This window comes from Cajanus cajan, chromosome 2, assembly GCF_000230855.2.
Source record: "Cajanus cajan strain Asha chromosome 2, NIPB_CcT2T_4, whole genome shotgun sequence".
Lineage (NCBI taxonomy): Eukaryota > Viridiplantae > Streptophyta > Magnoliopsida > Fabales > Fabaceae > Cajanus > Cajanus cajan.
Window position 1 is genome coordinate 63,000,651 of NC_138518.1, and position 10,613 is coordinate 63,011,263.

Sequence of the window (10,613 nt, forward strand, 5' to 3'; positions counted from 1 at the left end):
TGCCGGTGTTCATGGGAGTTTGTAATTCCGCATTTAGATAAGTGAAGGATGGAGTGATTTGAAATGTAGATTATGCAATTTATTCGTGTAAAAAAATGTTTTATCACTTAAAATTCCTAATATATATAACCTAGTTTTTAAAATTTTTAAAAAAATTAAGAGGTGGTTACAACTCGCAAAATCACTATACTTTAAGGTTCAACTATATGCAACCAAAAATTTTAAATACAATTACCTAGATTTAGTATGTAAACATTATCCGGATATATGTACAATAATATATATAGATATATATATATATATATATATATTCACACACCATGTAAAAAATTATCATTAATAACTAAAGTAATATAGTAACTATATAAGTATATAAATATATACAATAATCTAATATTAAAATAATTTTAAGTCATTGATCAAACAATATAACTGAACCAACTATATTAGAGTAATTTAAAGGGTCAACACTACCAACATTCAACATGGTCTCAAAACAATTCCACCTCCAACTTTTTCATGTCTTGCTCTCATATAAATATAATTATCGCAGTTCAACCATAAAAAAATGCAAACATAAACTAGTATTAAAAAAATTATAGAAGTATTAGACTAGTTATACAACAATTTAAACAATTCAACGTTCAACAACCACCATCAACTTGCAACATAAGCATCAAACTAATAACAAATCAATATGGAACATGAAAAACATAACACCATTTATGACATAAGTAACATATCAACAATATTGCAACTTAACCACATAACAACTTGGCATATGCACCACACAATTCAATAGTTCAACCACATATGCACAATTATCAAAATTACATGTGGCATTATACATTCAACTAAAAGATTTCTTACAACAAAGATAAATAATCGAAGTGTTATTGAACTAATAACAACATAATACCTACTAGATCAAGAACTAATTTAAATATTAAAAAAATCCACAACAACAAGATTTTTCGAATTTCGTAAGTTAAACTAGGAAAGTCTAGTATTTTTGTCAAGGTAAAACAACATGGATGTGAGTCTACGACGATGTTAGCATGCATAACAAAACAATCTATGGGATTAACTCGCTGACTTTCCTCCAAATACTAAACTTCTTCCAATACTTATTGGGATTTTGGCTCTCAACCTTGTAGTTCACTCTAATTGGTCGCTTTGTACACGTGTGACTCAACTTGGCCCCTATATCGTGGTTGCTTTATGGACAGTATGACTCGACTTGACCCCATACCGCATCAACTAAGTTTCTAGAGAAGACTCAACTATCCACATCAAGAGTCAACTTCTCAAGAAGGGTTTTCGACAATTGGGCTCGTACAACACCACAATAATATCCTCATAATTAATGGGATATTCAACTTTTTCAAACACTTTCTGTGACACTCTCTAGCCCAACATACATATACAATAATTATAAAACATATTCTCGAAGTAAATAAAATATTTTGAATTAAAATAATAATTCCACTAACATAAGAGTAGAGAATTCACACTCGTAAACGTAAATCATGGTCAAATGCGAAATTTATAAGAAAATGAAACATGAGTTTTTTCAAAACAAAATAACAATAATAAAATCCTAAACTAAGCCTAGTTATGCCCCAATGTCACATATCCTATCAGAGCACGCTCAACTAAAGCTTAAGCCTCATCACCAACATCATCACGCTGATGATTACCTGCAACATAATTTAAATACATACAAAGAGTAACAGGGAGTGAGAAACATCTCACTCAGGTTCAAATGCAGAAATAAATGTTAAACAACACACACGCAACAAACATAATACAAGTCACAAGCACAAATCACATACAAATAATACACACACACAATCAGTATCACATGCATATTCATTTATCATGCAATGATGTCATGGACTTGACTCATAAATGCATGCATGTGGCACTAGTCATGTGTCTCATAATCACATATCACATGGTATGCTATTGAAGCAACATACATGGAGTAGTCTAGGAGTACATGTCGGCTCAACCGTGCACTCTCAACTAGAAGGATGTATTGTTAGGGTCTCGTCGAGATAGCGAAGCCACACAAGATACGTCCCATGCACACAAACGGACAGAACTGAGCCTTTCAAACCGCGCTATCCCTTAGGACTCCTCCGAGATGTTTCACCCGAAGGGCCTTCCATAAAAGTGTACTTCATATCATACCACGTCACATAGATGCATATGATGCATGTCACACATTCACATGTTCATGGACTCAACATTTCACTTGTCATATCTCATCATGTCACTTGTTCTCATATCACATTATCATACTCACACTAGTACAAAAATGACTTTTAAAATCGGGGTTTTAAAATCGGTCATAAGGTAGCCGATTTTAAAAGTGATGCGGTGATAATTTTGTAAATAATGGCATTACTTTTAAAATCAGTTACTGAACAGCCGATTTTAAAAGTAGCATCAGAGATTTAATCTACTATCTCCGCTCCCATTTTCCCCCTAGTTCCATTCTCTACTCTTTGGCTTCAATAGTTCATATATTCTTCTCTTTACTCTCTCGAGCTCTCATCTAAAGTATGCAGCTTCTCATTTTCTCGGAAGAATACAATATCAAGGTAACATTCTCTTTTCATGTCTCTTATTTCATTTTTGCTGGGCGAATTTTGAGTCTGGAACGACCCTAGAACGACCCGTTCTGCTTGCAGAACAGCCCATTCTAATTGCAGAACGGGTCATTCTGCAAGTAGTACGGGCTATTCTGCAAGCAGAACAGCCGTTCTAGGGCCGTTCTAGACTAAAATTTTAGGCATTTTTCAAATTCCGGAACAGGCTTCATTATTAACCCTTCATTTTTGCTTCCCTATAACGTTACCATCCATTTTTTTAACCAAGCAGCAAGTATCACATAATTGTTTCTGAAGTGTCATTCATGAACTGCTCTATGCTCCTCACTTTGAGCAGTTGCTTCAAGATCCACATGCAAATTATGTTGTTCAATCAGCTCTTCGACATTCTGAGGTTTGTAACATGACCAATTTATATTTCTTTCACTTTGGTTACGCTCCCTATAACCATATGAAATGCATAAAATTATCACAGTTGTATCTATAACCTTTTTGGGTTTGTCAACGACATTTGGTTCCTCTTATCTGCTTTGTATTTCTTATCTCACTATTGCCTTTTACTTCTAATCTAGGGTCATGTGCATAACTTGCTAGTTGAAGCAATCGAGTCCCACAAAGCAATTTCACAGAATATCCCGTATTCCAAGAAGATTTTCTCGTAGAAGCTTTTGAAGAAATGATGTATATTCTTCCCTTAGCAAGAACTGTTGTTGTTCTACATGAAAAATCATTTTGGAGTTTGCCACTGAAAAAATGCATTGCATGGTTATTTAACTGTAAGTTGGGATACTAATAACCATACAAAGGAGACAATCTATTTAGAATTGCTTATCCATCTACTCAGCTAATCTTTTTAAAAAAAAATAGAGAAAAAGAAAGAGCAGAAAATTTGGTATATATAGTTTTACTCATTTTGTAGTTTAGGATGCATCATAATTTGTAAGTTACTTTGATTACATATATGGTTGACATTTACCAACTCTTGTCATTTGTATGTAATTTGGTATATTAAAAACATATGAATTGTCTGGTATTTTATTAATTTGCAGGTTTTGTTCAGGGATCCTCCTAAAATAAGTCAAATATTTAAAAAAAAAATAACCACTTTTAACATCGGTCATGCCATGACCGATTTTAAAAGTCCTACTTTTAACATCGGTCACTGTTGACCGATTTTAAAAGTCTCACTTTTAACATCGGTCACTGTTGACTGATTTTAAAAGTCCCACTTTTTAAAATCGGTCAAAGAATCGATTTTAAAAGTAAAAAATGACCGATTTTAAAAGTGTTTTTTCCACTAGTGTCATAATCACAAGATTACATATAAGAGATTTTCATCCTCATCATGCTCATAGAAACACACCACTTACATTAACACAATAATAAGGCAGTTCACACCATTAGCACCTTCAAGCATGGCTTAAAACTTTTATGTTTTCAAAATTAAACACATATTTACACTCAACAAACATCAAGGAACACAATAGAAAACTCAAACATCAAAATAGAAAACATTCATATATATTTTGCCTATATCTGGTAGGGTTTCTTGTAGGAACCCATAAAACACTCTAATTCCTATCAAAGTACATTTAAACTCAAAATTAAATATACATTCATGCTCAGTAATCATCGGGGAACGCAATAGAAACACAAAAGTTAAAACAGAAAACATTCAAAAATTGTTTGTTTCTCATAGTGTTTCCCGTAGGAAAACCATATAGCACTCTAATCCATATCAAAACATATTCAAACTTAAGATTAAACATACATTCATGCTCAGTAATCATCAAGGAACACAATAGAAAACTCAAAAGCCAAAATAGAAAACATTCAAAAAATTTCTGTTTCTAGTAGGATTTCCTATAGGAACCCATAGAGTACTTTAATTCATGTAAAAAACTATCTATATTCAAAATTGACCACATATTCACACTTAGAATCACACAAGGAACGCAACAGAACATTTAGAAAACAAAATAGAAAACTTTTATAAAGTGTCTATTCCTATACGTATACATCGAGCAAAGGATTGAGGGCCAATCTGACTACCCAACAATTATTTCCACACCTTGAGTGAGATTTCTCACTCCTCCTTACCTTGTTGATTAGAAAAAGATGAACCAACTCTGGGTGGTTTCCTCCTCGTTCAGGTTCTCCGAGTTCTGAAGAGCGTATGTGAAAAGTGTAAACTTAAAATCTGATCCATTCTCTCTTTTTTAAAAACTTAACCTCCTTTTAACGCTTTAGTAAAAATACTTTAACCATGATTATCTTTTTCTTTCTCTCAAATATTAAAACTTATAATTAAATAATATATCTAATAAACATATTTCTTCCAATCCAAATAATTATAATAAAATACAATATTTAATAATAAACAAATATATAATATATAAAATATATCTATTTCTTCCAACACAATTATAATTAAAATAAAATGGCTTTTTGACCATAGTGGGGTTGTTTTAGAAATATATTACGCAAATGGGATTGTTTTGTAACTAATTACACCTTTGAGGCTGTTTATAACGGTGTCGCTATGGGCCATAGCGACACCCATGACACGTGGCCTTTTTTTTTTGTTTAGGTTTGGCTGGAATGAGCCACACTGGTGTCGCTATAGGCTGAGCCAGCACACTTCATTGACTAACAAAAACAATGTAGCCCATAGCGACACCGTGTAAGAAAAAAAACAAAAAAAATGAAAATAATATAAATGTAAAATAAAAATAATAAACTGAAATATTTATTATATATTTATAAAAATAAAATTAAGTTTTTTAAAAATATAATTTTAAATTAAATTATATGAATTTTTTAAGAGAGGCGCTATGGGTTATAGCGACTTGGTGTCGCTATGGACCATAACGCCAACCATTTTGTATAATTTTTTTTTTTGGAAATAATCATGTTTTATTTTAAAATTTTCGTTTTTATATTTTTAAATAAAAGCACAGAAATTAAATAATTTAAAAAACAGTAGGCCAAAAATACGTAATTAAAAAAAAGAAAAAAAATTAAAACTGGTGTCGCTATGGGCAGCTACACCGTTCTTGTTTTACTTTTATTTTTTATAAATATTTTATATAAATTTAAAACTATTTAATATAAATTGTATTTTATATATTTATGGTTCAGGTAATTTTATTTCTTTTTATTTTTTAAGTGTATTAATAATTTTTTATATGTTAATTTAAAAATACTAGGCCAAAAATACGTAACTAAAAAAATGAAAAAAAATTAAAACTGGTGTCGCTATGGGCAACCACACCATTTTTGTATATTATTTATTTTTTAAATATTAACATTTCATTTAAAAACTTAATTTTTATATTTTTAATTAAATAAGTACAAAAATAAACAAATTTAATTAAATTTATATTTTCAGCATTTTGTTTAATATAATTAAAAATATATATTCAGTAATTTGTTAATAAATTTAATTAAAAATAATTAATTATGTAGTTTAGAGAAAATTTATTGTTTAAGTGTATTAATAATTTTTTATATGTAAATTTAAAAAAAACTGGGTAAAAAATAAGAGAAGGGAAAAAATGTAGAAAAACACAAAAAAAATGAATTACAAAATAAATTTTAAAAAAACACTGGTAGAATAAATCTGGAGAAAAAAATGACCCAATAACCAAAAAAAACAAAAAATTTGAAGAAAAAAAAACTGAGATAGAAAAAAAACGAAAAACAAAAAAAAAGGCTGATGTCGCTATGGGCCATAGCGACTTTTTGTCGCTATAAATAGCGAAATTGTGTCGCTATAGCCCATAGCGACACCAGCCTTTTTTTTTTTCTTTCAAAATTTTCATTTTTTTGGGTTATTGGGTCTTTGTTTTTCTCCAGATTTATTGTACTATTTTTTTTTTATTAAATTATTTTGTAATTCATTTTTTGTGTGTTTTTTATTATTTCCATTTATATAAATAAATTATGTTCCTAGAAAAAAATTATTTTTTTCATTTTTTATTATACACTGTACACAATTTTTAAATAAAATATATCTGTTAAAAATTATTATATACTCAACATTCCAGTAAATTATTTCACAAAAATTTATTTATTTCTAGTAAATTATTTTTTTAAATTATTAACTTAATTTATTTTTTTAAAATTTTAATTTATATTATCAATTTCATATAAATTTATATTTATAAATTTATTATTTCTGTAATTTCTTTATTTTATACACATTTTTTTTATCTATTTAAATATTTATAAAAGTGGCGCTATGGCCTATAGCGACATTGTGTCGCTATAGGTCATAGCGCTATTATTTTTTACGTTTTTATTTTCTTTTTTAAATTATTAACTTATTTCTTTTGTTCAAATTTTAATTTATATTATGAATGTAATATAAAATTATATTTTATTTATTTATCTTCTCTGTAAATTCTTTTATTTTTATATATATTTATTTTTAAATTTATGTATTTTAATATTTAAATAAGTGACGATATGGCCTATAGCGACATTGTGTCGCTATAGGCCATAGCGCCACTTTTACAAATTCATTTTTTTTAAAACTATTTACTTATATTTTTTTTAAATATTTTATTTTATATTAAAAATGAGGCGCTGTAGGCTATAGCGACTTCATTGAAACCGTTTTTTGTCGTCATGGGCTGTAGCGACACTGTAAATATGGCTTTCATGACTTTCATGAACTTAAAAAATTTCACGTGTCACTGGTGTCGCTATGGTCCATAGCGACACCGTTAAAAAGTGCCCCAAAGGTGGACATTGTTTAAAAACAGCCTCATTTATGTAAATAATTTGGGGAAGTGCCCCGAATTGGTCAATCAGCCAAATAAAATATATAAATAATTACAATAAAACACATAATTTTCTCCAAATACTTATTATAACAAAATATCATAAGAATACATAATTCTCTAATAAATATTATACAAAATAATTTTTATAAATATTTATTATTTAATTAAAATACTCATAAGTATTAAAAACCTCTAAAATATTCTATAAAATCCATTTAATTAATTAAAACAATTATAAGAAAATAATCCCAATAAATATAAAAATAAATAATAATTAAACTATTATATTAGTAGAAAATTCGAAATGTTGCACTTTCTCCTTTTTTTTTGGTAAAGAATGAAAACTAAAACAACAAACAAACTCAAAACACCGACTCTCGCCCTAATGGTAACAGGATAAAGTCTGAAGGACTCCTCCAAAATACATTGAAACCTATGTTTCGTACACCCCAATTAGCAAGCGTATGAGCTACTGAATTTATCTCTCGAGGGATATGACTGACGTAAACGACCCATTCCTTAGCTAGCATGCGCTTAATACGACGAATAACATCATAGTGCTTATGCAGGTAATCCCTATCCGTTGGCCGATCTTGAAACAACGTAACAGCGCCCAGGCAGTCACATTCACAACTCACCTTCCGAAACTCACCTTCCCAACAAAACGCTAGGCCATCCTCCAAGGCCAACAGCTCAGCACGTAACGCATCACCATGTAAAACTCCACGCGAGAAACCCCCCGCCACATACCAGCCCAATCTCGAATTGCTCCACCCATCCCCATAGCAGAAGTCTCACTCAACCAACTCCCGTCCGTGTTTAGTTTGACCCACGGATGCTCCGAAGGACTCCATATGGCATGCTCCACCCATAAGCGCCGCTTAGCATTATACACACTAGTCTCCACCGTAGACAGTGTCACCTTTCGACGGACCACCGAAATCGTCCAAAGGTCGTCGTTAAACAGCATATTATTCCTAAACCGCCAAACCCACCACAAGGTAATGGATAGCTTAATAGCCTCTTTATGTAAAATAATCCCCTTCAACCACTGAAAACAATCCATTACAGAGAAAAACCACCCCACACTGATCTCGCTAGACATCACCACCTCTCGCGAATATGGACAATCTCGAAGGGCATGTAAAATGGTTTCGTGAGAGCAAAAGCAACGCGAGCATGTCCCAGATTCGGCCAACCTCCTATCAGCCCGAACCTGATTCGTTGGAAGTGTTGAGTGAAGGCATTGCCACAGAAAGAACTTAACCTTCTCAGGGATCCTTAACTTCCAGGTCTTCTTCCAAACTTCATCCCCCTCTGTTGACAACACTGTGGTCAGAAAACGATACCCAGAAGCCGCGGTATAGCAACCCGAGCTATCTCCCCTCCAAGCAAAGTGATCCAGCCCCAAAGAGGAATTGACGACACTCAACCGTTGGACCGAAAGTATCAGCTCCGCCGGGAGAACAGTATACAAGGCAGTGAAGTTCCAGTTTCCACTAACCCAGCAGTCCGCGACCGTTTTATTGGTGTCCGCAATATGAACGAATGGCACTCTCCCGCACCAAAGTCTAGTACCTGACCAGTCCGTGTACCAAAGGGATGAGGCCCCCGACCCCAGCTGAGGCTCGAATCCCTCACGAAGAGAAGGAAGGGCCTTAATAAGACTTGACCAGGTTGGAGAAGCACCCCTCCTGTTCTGAGCACACAGGATAGAGTTCCCATGTAGGTAACGATCACTGAGGAGTTAAACCCAAGGCTTCTGTGGAGCGGTAAGCATATCCCAAACTAACTTCCCAAGGAGTGATACATTCACCTTTCGTGCCTCCCTAACCCCAAGGCCCCCGAACTCTTGGGGTTGAGTAACAACATCCCAACTCACTGGAGACCAAAATCGAGTGTTGTCAGATTTCGCCCAGAGCATACGACGACAAGCCTGATCGATTCTATTGCACACTGCTTGAGGAAGCCACAATGTTTGCATGCTATAAACTGGAATAGAGGAGATGGTAGACTTCACCAAGCACAACTTACCTGCCTTATTAAGAAGTTTGGACTTCCAAGCCGCAAGTCGAATCTGGATCTTATCCAGCACATCATAAAAATCTGCACACCTCGGCTGACCATGCGTCATGGGAACCCCCAAATACTTCCCGATCCGAGCCGTGTGACCAATCCCAAGCAGTCCCTCTAACGTATCTATCCTTCGTAGTGATACCCTTCTAGAGCTCACAAACTTAGACTTAGTCAAGTTGACTCTCAAGCCTGATGAGCGCGACAACTCCTCCAAGGTTGACGCCACCAAATGAGCTTGGTCATCTGAAGCTTGACAAAACAGTAAGATATCATCAGCAAAGAACAGATGTGATAGCGATAACCCCCCAGGGGAAAGCTGAATCGGTTTCCAAAGACCCTCCTGGAGCAACTCAGAGATCCTAAGGGCTAGACGCTCCATGCAGAAAACAAACAGATACGGAGATAAAGGGTCTCCCTGCCGAAGGCCACGAGACGGAACAAAGGACGGTAAAGTGCTGCCATTCCATAGAAGTGAGATGGACGAATTCTTCAACCCCCACATGATAAGTTGAATTGTGATTCTTGGAAACCCAAACTGCACCAGCATAGACTCCAAAAAATCCCACCTGACCCTGTCATACGCCTTTTCAAGGTTAATTTTTAAGGCCAAGGAGCCCACACCTGAGCCTTCCTTCCGTACGAAGTGGAAGGCCTCTTGAGCAATAATATTATGATCACGAGTCCCCCTCCCAGGGATAAAGCTACCCTGGAAAGGACCAATGACGTCTGGCAGGAAAGGTCTAAGACGAGCCACAAGCACTTTAGAAATAACCTTCCAGGCAACATTACATAAGCTAATAGGACGAAATTCTTTGAGACTAACCGGATGGTCCACCTTCGGAATTAACACCATTTGTGTCTCCAAGAGTGATATGTCCGAGTACCCCAACCGAAAGGCATCCTTCACTGTGCGCCATAATTCATCACCCACAATAGGCCAATACTGCTTGAAGAAGAACGGTTGAAACCCATCCGGCCCTGGTGCCTTGAACGACTTCATGCTCATCACCGCCCGGCGAACCTCCTCCTTCGTGACTGGGGCAGTTAAGGCAGATAGGGCCTCCCCACCCAGGCCAGGTGGAACCCCCGCATGCATGTCTAGAGGCCCTTGAGCGTTGTTAATCGAGAA